The sequence below is a fragment of the Capsicum annuum genome, chromosome 1, assembly GCF_002878395.1.
Source record: "Capsicum annuum cultivar UCD-10X-F1 chromosome 1, UCD10Xv1.1, whole genome shotgun sequence".
In the NCBI taxonomy this organism is placed as follows: domain Eukaryota; kingdom Viridiplantae; phylum Streptophyta; class Magnoliopsida; order Solanales; family Solanaceae; genus Capsicum; species Capsicum annuum.
This window is the reverse complement of record NC_061111.1, coordinates 134,036,292-134,046,960: the sequence shown is the minus strand read 5'-3', so window position 1 is coordinate 134,046,960 and position 10,669 is coordinate 134,036,292.

The following is a 10,669-nucleotide window of genomic DNA, read 5'->3' as shown; positions in this document are numbered from 1 at the left end:
ATATATATATATATATATATATATATATATATATACATATATATTCCATGACTTTCTTTTCTAAAGAACTGGCTCCAGTAGGGATGAGTCTAATTGTTGCAGGGCAAAAAATCAAAACAATTCATTTTAAGAGCAAAGGTTAAAAAACAAAGGAAAAAGTCATTGTTTTCACCCTAAATTATACTCGAAAAGTCGAAGTCACACCTAAACTATTAGAGTGACTTAATACACACCTATACTATTTAAAAGTGAATTTATTTCCATCCTGACGCACATAGAACCAGTCACACGATGGAAGGTGTTACACACTCACGCCCATGTCATCACAATGTCACTGCCACATCTTTTTTTACATCAGATTTTAAAAAGAAGTCCATGTCACCCTAATTGCTTCTTCTTCCCTATCCATCATCAAAAACCACCATTAAACCACCACTATTATTGCTGTATCGTCTTCAAACTCATATTATCATCACCATAGATTTCATCACCACCAACAACCAAATTCACCATTGGAATCACCCCAAAACCACTGCTACCATAAAAATTTAAAAGTTGGAATCATATCACCACCGTTGTTATCACTAAACATTCAAAGAGCCACCACAAAATTTAACTCCCATAACTAAAGTCGGAATCATGTCACCACCATTGTTACCACTAAAAATTTCAAAGGGCCACCACAAAATTCAACACCTATAACCAAACTCATCATCGAAATCATATCACAATCATTTTCATCATCAAAAATTACAACGAACCACTGCACAAATTCAACACCCGTTATTGAATTCACATCAAAATCACACCACATCAATAGACTTTAATGTTTATCCAAATTAAACCACCATACATTGTCAATATTGAAATTTGCAATAATAATCGTAACAAAATTTTATTTTCACCCCAAATTGCTTTGCTAAATCATTCACCACCAGATTCATTATCGTTGTCACCATCGAAAACAATCACACCCATAAACGTAACCCAACATTCATCACCAAAATTGACAACAACTTCATTGTCAATTATAAAAAATAAAAGACATACCACCGTCAATTTTATCAATCAATCATCAAGTTTTTCGGTATTGCGAATTTCGTTCAAGCTCGAGACGGAGAATGATGAAATAGAAAGTCGATTAGTGAAAGAAATAAAGTGGTTTTGATAAGAAAAAAGTTAGAGAAGATAAGATTAACGTCATAAAGAAGAAAAAAGAAGTAGGAAATGTTATCTATGGAGAATGCACAAGGAAGAAGTGATTTTTTTTAATGTAACTCCTAGACGCGCTTTTCTCCTTTTTCTTTTTAATTTTTTGCTACATCATCTTTTGAGGTGGAAATAAATTCATTTTTATGTAGTACAAGTGTGTAATAGGCCGTCACAATCGTTTGAGTGTGTAAGCGACTTTTCAAGTATAGTTTAGGATGATTTTGATGACTTTTCCCAAAAATAAACTCACCTTAAGAGCAATGTTAGACAGTAAAATTTCGAGGTTGAAAAATAAATAATAATCGAGACAAGAAAATATATTGCAACAATCAATTTATTGATTTCAATGTGAGTGTTACAATCTCTACGAATCCTCTGATTCGCCTTTTCAAATATATATTCAAAGACTTAAAGCTTGATCTTGAATTTGAACTCGATTTTTGATTTAAGGAACTTGATCTTGACTTGTGCTTGAATTCAACGAATTTTGAGCTTGTTCTTGAATATTGCAGTCTTGATCTTGAATATTGATGAACTTGATTTGAATGCTTGAGCTTTGTAGAGAAATTGCGGAGTTTGATCCACGAGCTTTCTCTTGCTTCTTGTTAGAGTTCTGGGGGTCCTTTTCTGAATTATGAGACCCCTATTTATAGTTGTGGAAAGGAAAGAGTCATGATGAAAATGGATTTTCTTTGACCATTCAGATTTGAGTGACATGATACCTTTTATGGGCTTTGATTTCATTGGGCCTGTTGTATCATTTTTCTATGTGGCATGGTCCTATTGGATCCTTCCCTTCACTTGGCATGCCACATTATTTGATACGTGAAATTTCTTTGGACCTCTAGAATATGATAATATCTTGGGCTTAATAAAGTGGGTTCATCATTTGTAGCCCAAATCAATGGGGTAGCCCAATAAAAGTTAGATTTTGATTAAACCCATATATGTTTGGACTTAAATAATCAATCCAATTCTATTAATCCATCATATTTATTTGGGACTAATATATTTTGAATTTAATATAATTCAAATTTTGTACGAATTTAAATTTAATAAAATTGCATCGCCCACAAATGCCCCCTACTTCAAGACTTGTCAAGACATTTAATATTTTGGAGACTAGTCTTTTAAGTATAATTATTTAAACATGTTTTCTTCGTGCTTCAACGATTTTCATACATATGAATACCTCATTCAAAAATTTAAAGCCGAACCATATTAATATTGCCTTTCAAAACTCTTTTTTTTCCACGAATCTCTACACTTAAGACTTATTGGTGAGGCATGATATCCGATTTCAAATAGATTTTGAAAGACTTTTTTACCGCCTTAATTAACCAGATATAAAATTCTTTTGATTTGAACTTAAATTGGAGAAGGAAATAACCTCTAATTTGAATTTGTATGAGAGAAGAAAATCATCCTCCAATTTGAATTTGTATGGGAGAAGGAAATAGCCTCCAATTTGAATTTATATGGGAGAAGAAAACAACCTCCAATTTGAAATTGTATGGGAGAAGAAAATGATCTCCAATTTGAATTTGGATATGGAAGCTATTCCAATCTGAATTTATATTGGAGAAGGGAACAACCATCCTACAACTCTATAAAAGGAGGTAGTTTCCTCACTTTTTTAAATATCAATTTTGGTGTTTTCAAGTCATCAACAATATTAAGTTAATTTCTTTACCTCCGACTTTTCTCTTATTTTCGTCACTTTTTTTAGCACATCATGTTCTTGATAGAAAATTCATATCTCATTGTAAAAATATCAAAACCATAAATCATTTGATATTTCAGAAAATTTCAGATCTGCGCGCTTTTACTAAAACTTTCATCTCTTGAAGTAGGAAGGATGAAATCACAATTCGCTTGACTCCTGTGAACTAGACACAAAGATCTATAACATATCCAAAATTCATAATTTAATATAATCAAGATCTTTTCAGGTGTTATCCCAAATTCAACATTGAGTTTTGATGCATCAACAATTTCAAATTTACGCGATTACACCAAAAAATTTATATTTCAATGTGAGAGTATCGAAATCATTTTCCTCTTGATTTTATAGATGCCAGAAACATTCATACATAGCATATACGAGATTTGGAATTTATTATATTTAAAGTTGTTCTAGAAATTTTTTTGAAGTTGATCCTAAATTATGTTCGGCAGAAAACTTCAGATTTGCGTTGCCTCACTAAATAATTTATATCTTGATGAAGAAACGTCACTATCAAAGGGTATTCTGATTGTTGCAAACCATATTTTGAGGGTTTCATCCTCATCAAGGCATCTTGTCTAAATCCAAGTTGGTCATATACAACTTTCAAGATCGTAACGCTCTGATAGGTAACATCCTTTGTATTTGTGTTTTTACTTTATTTCTTGTTTCCCTGTTTTTTTGTATTTGGAGAATTGAAACAGATAGCAACATGCAGCAATTGGCCAGCTTAAGGTGCGAGAGTTTAACTTCGTCTCCGTCACCTTAAGACGGAAAGACTTTGCTTGAAAACGGTGTACACCAGCTTAAGGTGCGAGAGTTTAACTTCGCCTCCATCACCTTAAGACTAAAAGATTTTGCTTGAAGATGGTGGACACCGGTTTACGGTGCGAGAGTTTTAACTTCGCATCCGTTACCGTAAGATCAAAAGATTTTGCTTGAAGACGGTGGACACCGGCTTAAGATGTGAGAGTTTAACTTCACCTCCGTTACTTTAAGACCGAAAGACTTTTCTTGAAGACGGTGGACACCGGCATAAGGTGCGAGAGTTTAACTTCGTCTCCGTCTCCTTAAGACCAAAAGATTTTGCTTGAAGATGGAATGATTTTATTTAAGTATGGGTCCTTTCAATGATGCATTTATGAGATGGTCTTCTCTAAGTATGGGCCCTTTACCGATGCATCTATGTGATGGTCTTCTCTAAGTATGGGCCCTTTTACCGATGCATTTATGCGAGGTCTTCTTTAAGTATGAGCCCTTTCACCGATGTACTTATGCGATGGTACTCTTTAAGTATGGGCCATTTCACCGATGCACTTATGCAATGGTATTCTTTAAGTATGGGTCATTTCACCGATGCACTTAAGCAAGGGTATTCTTTAAGTATGGGCCCTTTCACCGATGCACTTATGCAATGGTATTCTTTAAGTATGAGCCTTGTTTAATGGTCAGCTTAAGGTGCAAAGGGACAAATTTTTTCCACCTTAAGACATGAAAATTTTGATATTCTTTTAAGGATAAACCCATGAGATTCAAACTTAAGGTGCAAAGGGACAAATCTTGTCCACCTTAAGGTATGAAAACTTTTAAGAATAAACACGTAAGAGGCCAGGTTAAGGTGTAAAGGGATAAATCTTGTCAACTTAAGGCATGGAAATTTCGATATTCTTTTAAGGATAAATTTGTTAGAGGCAAGCTTAAGGTGCAAAGGGACAAATCTTGTCCACCTTAAGGCATGAAAATTTTGAGATCCTTTCAAGGATAAACCCTTGAGAGGTTAGCTTAAGCTGCAAAGGGACAAATTTTCTCCACCTTAAGGCATGAAATTTTTTTTGAGCTCATTTAAGGATAAACCCCTGAGAGACCAGCTTAAGGTGCAAAAGGAAAATTTTTGTCTACCTTAAGGCATGAAAATTTTGAGATCCTTTTAAGGATAAACTCGTGAGGGGCCAGCTTAAGGTGCAAAGGGACAAATTTTGTCCACCTTAAGGCATGAAAATTTTGAGGTCTTGATTTAAAGACTTGGATATTTTGCCAACTTTCACTCCCAAATTTGGCGTTTTGAGCGGTTCAACTTCCAAATTTGGGGAGTTCGGAGACTTCATCTTATGTGAATGAAGCTCATATTTCATTGGAGTTTGCCCCCATTAAGCCACCAATACTTGGAGTGAGTCCAAGATTTAATTAGAATATTTTCATACTTGGTATCCATATGGTGGATACTGCAGAAACATAATTTTTTTTGACATTTATGCAACTGAACTCAGAATGAGATTTCAAACGCCTACGTACCTCAGTGAAGAGGATCAAGTCACAACGTAGTGCTGGGTGAGTGTTTTTTTTGTGTGTGTCCTAACTTTTTCCTAGGCTGCCTCTTTCGAGGTTTTTAACCTAGCGTTTATACCTTTGTGGGCCAGGAGTGGATATGCAGTTTATACTCATGCCTTAAGGAGTGTACATGCATTTTATACTTGTACCTTAAGGAGTGTTTAGACTTAAAGAGTTAGCTCAAATTTAAAGAGCTTAGTGACATACTGTTTAGGTTCGTGTTTCAAAGAGCATTTTGACTTGAATACTTATCTCAAATTTGAAGAGCTTTGTGATTTGAAAATTTAGCTCGCTATTTGGTGAGCTTTGTAACATTTAGGTCAACTTTGAAGATCTTGGTGATCTATAGTTTAGGTTCGTATTTCGAGGAGCATTTTAACTTGAATACTTAGCTCAAATTTTAAGAGCTAGTGATATACAGTTTAGGCTCGTGTTTCGAGAAGCATTTTGACTTAAATACCTAGCCCAAATTTGAAGAGCTTTGTGATTTAAAAATTTAGCTCGCTATTTGGTAAGATTTGTAACAGTTAGCTCAAATTTGACGAGCTTGGTGATATACAGTTTATTCTTATGTTTCGAGAAGCATTTTAACTTGAATACTTAGCTCAAATTTGAAGAACTTTTTGATTTGAAAGTTTAGCTCATAATTTGATGAGTTTTGTAACACTTAGCTCAAATTTGAAGAGCTTGGTAATATACGGTTTAGGCTCGTGTTTCGAGGAGCATGCTAACTTAGAGATTTTGCTCAAATTTGAAGAGCTTTGTGATTTGAAAATTTAGCTCACAATTTGATGAGCTTTGTAACATTTAACCCAAATTTGAAGAACTAAGTGATATACAGTTTAGGCTCGTGTTTCGAGGAGCATTTCAACTTAAAGATTTTGACCAAATTTAAAGAGCTTCACAATTTGAAATTTAGCTCGTAATTTGATAAGCTTTGTGGCATAAAAACTTCGATCAAATTTGAAGAGCTCTGTGATTTCAAGATTTAACTTGAATTTGAATAGTGATTTGAAGTTTTAGCTAAAATAAAGAGCTTTACAACTTGCATATTTAACTCAAATTTGTAGATCTTTGTGACATGTAGTTTAAGCTCGTGCTTCCCGAAATAATTTAACTTGCGGTTTTGACTCATTTTTTTAGGAGTTTTATAACTTGCAGTTTAACATCATGCATTGAGGATCGATTTAACTTGTAGTTTAGACTCGAGTGTTGAGGAGTTTTGTAACTTGCATTTTAAGCTCATGCGTTGAGGAGTGCTATAACTTGCAGTTTAGACTCATGCGTTGAGGAGTTTTATAACTTGCAATTTAAGTTCATGCATTGAAAAGCGTTATAACTTGCAGTTTAGACTCGTGTGTTGAGGAGTTTTATAATTTATAGTTTAAGCTCATGCGTTAAGGAGCGCTGAGACATAAATAGTCTCTTTGAATTCATTTTTGGGTGTAAAATTTCCCCTACTATGAGAGTCTTTTATATCTTCAACTTCGTACAACTCACAGATAGACATTCGTTGACTTCCTCTTGCAGTTATGATTAATTCCATGTCGTGAGCACGAGTAGCTAACTCTTCAAAGGATTTAGTTTTAAGGCCTTGCAAAATATAGAAAAGTTCCCAGTGCATTCCTTGGATACATATCTCTATTGCAGAAGTTTGTCTGAGCCTGTATTTGCAGATTAGGCTCGTATTTCTCCATCGATTGATGAAGTCAATGACTGACTCATCCTTTTCTTTGTCGAGTATTCATGGGCTCTACCATGCTCACCGTACGCCTTACGCTATAAAAGCAATTTAGGAACTCATGCTCCAATTTCTCCTAACTATCGATGGAGTTAGGATCAAGATATATATACCAATCAAATACGTTTCCCTTTAGGGAACTGTTTTGCGGAGAAATTTTAACTTTTGAAAGAGGAGTCGCCACTTAATTTTGAAAAGGAATTAAGAAACCTTTGTAGAGTTACTTAAAACGATTCAAAATAGGAAAATCATTTTAAGTTAGAGATTCTATATAAGCGGTTCCTATTAACGTTTTAGGAAGGTGTTAGGCACCTAAAACATCCCCTAACTTACGGTTATCCGGACTGTTTGAAAATCGTCTTTTGATTAACTTGTAAAAGATTTATTTGTTGATAAGTGATCGGTTAGGGAAAAGTTTTTTGCAAAATCAGTCTTGTAGCAACTTAGTTAGGGATTTTAACTAGGTTCGCGAGAAAACACCTACAACGAATTAGCAAAAGTAAAAGGGAAAGGGTAGAAGTAAAAGGACTTGAGCCATTAGGCCCAAATTGACAACCCTGTCCTAATCTAGATATTGGGCTTTCATCCCATCTTTCACCTATCCTAATTCTATATTCACGAGCCTTTGGCTCGAGACTCGCTTCACCTGTATTAAGTACAACTTTGACTTCGAGGCCCAAATGAATAAAGTGAAGAAACAAGACGAAAAATAAATGAATACATGAGATGATGATAAATGGCTAAATAAGTAAAAGAATGAGACATCTAAGTCTTCCAGCCGCTTCATATGTGGGGCCTCAACCCATTTTTATCCGCTCGACTCGTCGTATCCGTATAAATAAGGTTGACGTCCAAAGTCTTCTAAATGGAGGGCCTCAATGGCCCATTGCGTAATGCAAGGGAAAAAAGCCCAATGGGACTCCGGAAAGAGTTCATGCCAAAAAAAATGAATGAATTAATGCCCTTTAAAGACATAACATACTTCAAAATTAAAAAAAAAAGAACGTCAAGGACAAATGAATTAAAATAATGATGCCCACATTTGTTCTCATAATAAGGAGAATCAATTGATACAATGAAAAGCATTGACGAACACATATAGAAATTCGAACAAAATAAGACAATCGGAATGAGGATATCCTCTCCAAAATTGACGTATAATTTAATAAAACATATTGAGCATGGCTTGGGCATACCCAAATGTTCTATTCAGAGGTAAAGGTACATTTTTAGACATAACAAACAGTGAATAACACAAACAAAAAGGTCACAGAAAGATACAAAAGAAAAAAGCTCCCTGTAAAATTTTTTTAAGGGAGGGTTGATACCATGGTTCAAATATACAGTTTCTAGTATCGATGATTCTTACTGCATTGAACCAAATTTTAACACTCCTAACCCGTGAAAGGCTGGCTATCCCAGATTTCAACCGAAAGGCATCTAACAAGGGATGGGTTCAAACAGAAAAATGAGAAGCTAAACGTGGATGATACAAGAAACAATACATCGATCTTGGGTTCTCGACAATGATCTTTTTAAAGGCATTTCTTAGCAAAGTCAGGTTATCAGTAACACACTTGAAGGAAAAAAAACCAAAGTTTTCGGGAAACCTTAATTCAAACGAGTTATACGCATGTCATAGTGACAATAAAATAAAATTACGGGATTTTCCAAATAGGAATATTCAGACCTCCTTCAATTCATCATGAACCACATCGAAACCATTTTTTAACAGAAGAAAAACCAAACTGGATAGAAATCCAAAGGAGGAACGAAAAATAAATTTCAAACATTGGTACCTAAAATAGGCGCAACTGTCCAGTTAAAGAAAAAGAGGGCAGGGGTATTGGTCTTATTTCCGTCCTCTTTCCAAAATCCTTACCCCAAATGACCCTCGAGAGATAATCCTAACAGGCTATTACGACATTGTCTAGCGACGACGTCGAGCAACTTAACATCAAAGTACTACTACGATTAAGACCCCGTCGGACTAGTAATCATTAAACAGAAAATAAAACATAGACCTTAATCATAAAAAAAACAAAGACTCAATACTAACAGCAGCCATGAGACGATGATCCAAACTTCCACTAGTGCCCAAGATGAGATCCTAAATTGGAAATTACTTGATACCAACTACAAAATCCAAATAGTGAAAACTGAAACAACATATGGACATATTATAATAAGAAACAACCCTATGTTAACGAAAGTAAACATCCTTCTTAACTAGAAGAAGCCTATGGCTTTGCAAGCCTCTACAAAAACCAAACCAGCACACAACATCATTAATATTCTCTCTACGGAAGTTTGAGATGAAGCAAAAATATTTTAAAGATAAACGAAATGGATTGTACCTTTTTTGGAGCAGCAAACGGGACAACGATGCTATCAGTAAAATCGTCAAGAATCAGTGTTACCAGCCGGAGAGCTTCTGGCTAATCAACCAGCTTTCAAAAAGAGAGAAGAAAAGAAAATTTCTAATTAAGGAAGTGATTGCTCAAAAAGGACTTCTTTTGCCTTACTCCTTTCCTCCCTAAAGCAGTGAGAAAAGGAAAGGAAAATCCACCTAAAGTATTGACAAAAAATTCTTTTTCCTCAGAATTTCTACCTTCGGAAAGGAAATAAGAACCTAAAAGAAACTTAAGCCCTGAACTCAAAATTTCTTTCCTCCCTCTTAGAACCTTAGAGTCGAGAGATGAAAATAGAAGAAAAAGGAAAAAAATCAAAAGAAAAAAAAAACAAAAACCCCTTTTTTGAAACTTCTGCCTACTCTCTTTTATAGAGAACCACTAGGGTTTTCTAGGACCCCAAATGAGGATAAGGATTCTCCCCCAGAGATGACAAAAACAGATGGACCAATTGAAAATAGGGCAAAACAAATTATCACCCTAAACCGATGGGAAATTCCCACCAACGTACGAATTCGTACATGGTACTTGAGATTCGCGGAGCTAGCCGTTAAGGGGGAGACATCTGGATTTTTCCTACATGATTCGAAACTAATTTTGTGCTAAATATCGTGCTAAACACGTGAGGATATACAAATTTGAGTGAAGAGGGAGGCGTTTGGATGAGAACCAGCTGGTTCGAGTTTTCTTGGTCGATTTTGACTGAGGTCGGGTCGGGTATTGTTCGTATGCACTATTGAGGTTGTTGACAATGGGTTATGGTAGGGTCAGTGTCAAGAGGCTGGGTTCACCGGATTTTTTATTGGGGGTTATCGAATTTGGGTAGCTGAACGGTTGAGGGTTGTTGTCTATTCTCTCCTCAGGTCTTTGTGAAGAAGAAGAGATAAAAAGGGTTTGTGGATGTTGTCCGAACCGGGTTGGGTCTTGAATTGTTGGATTGATGTTGATGGGAATAAATGGGTCAGTTATTGGCCCAATGGGAAGGGGGCTAAAATTGCTTTGTTGTTGGGCTGGTGTTTAGCGAAATTGCGTTTAAAATTGGGATACATAGTTTAGAAAAATAGTTTCAATTAACATTTAACCCATTCTAATTAAAATTTGATCAAATTAAAGGCTAATTGGCCAAATATATTGCGATTGTGGCCAATTTAATTTCAGTTTATGATCAAATTTAATAGATTGATTAAATTGAATTGAAATTAAATACGAATTAATTCTTCTTTTAATCCCGAGTTTCTTGATTTAATAAAA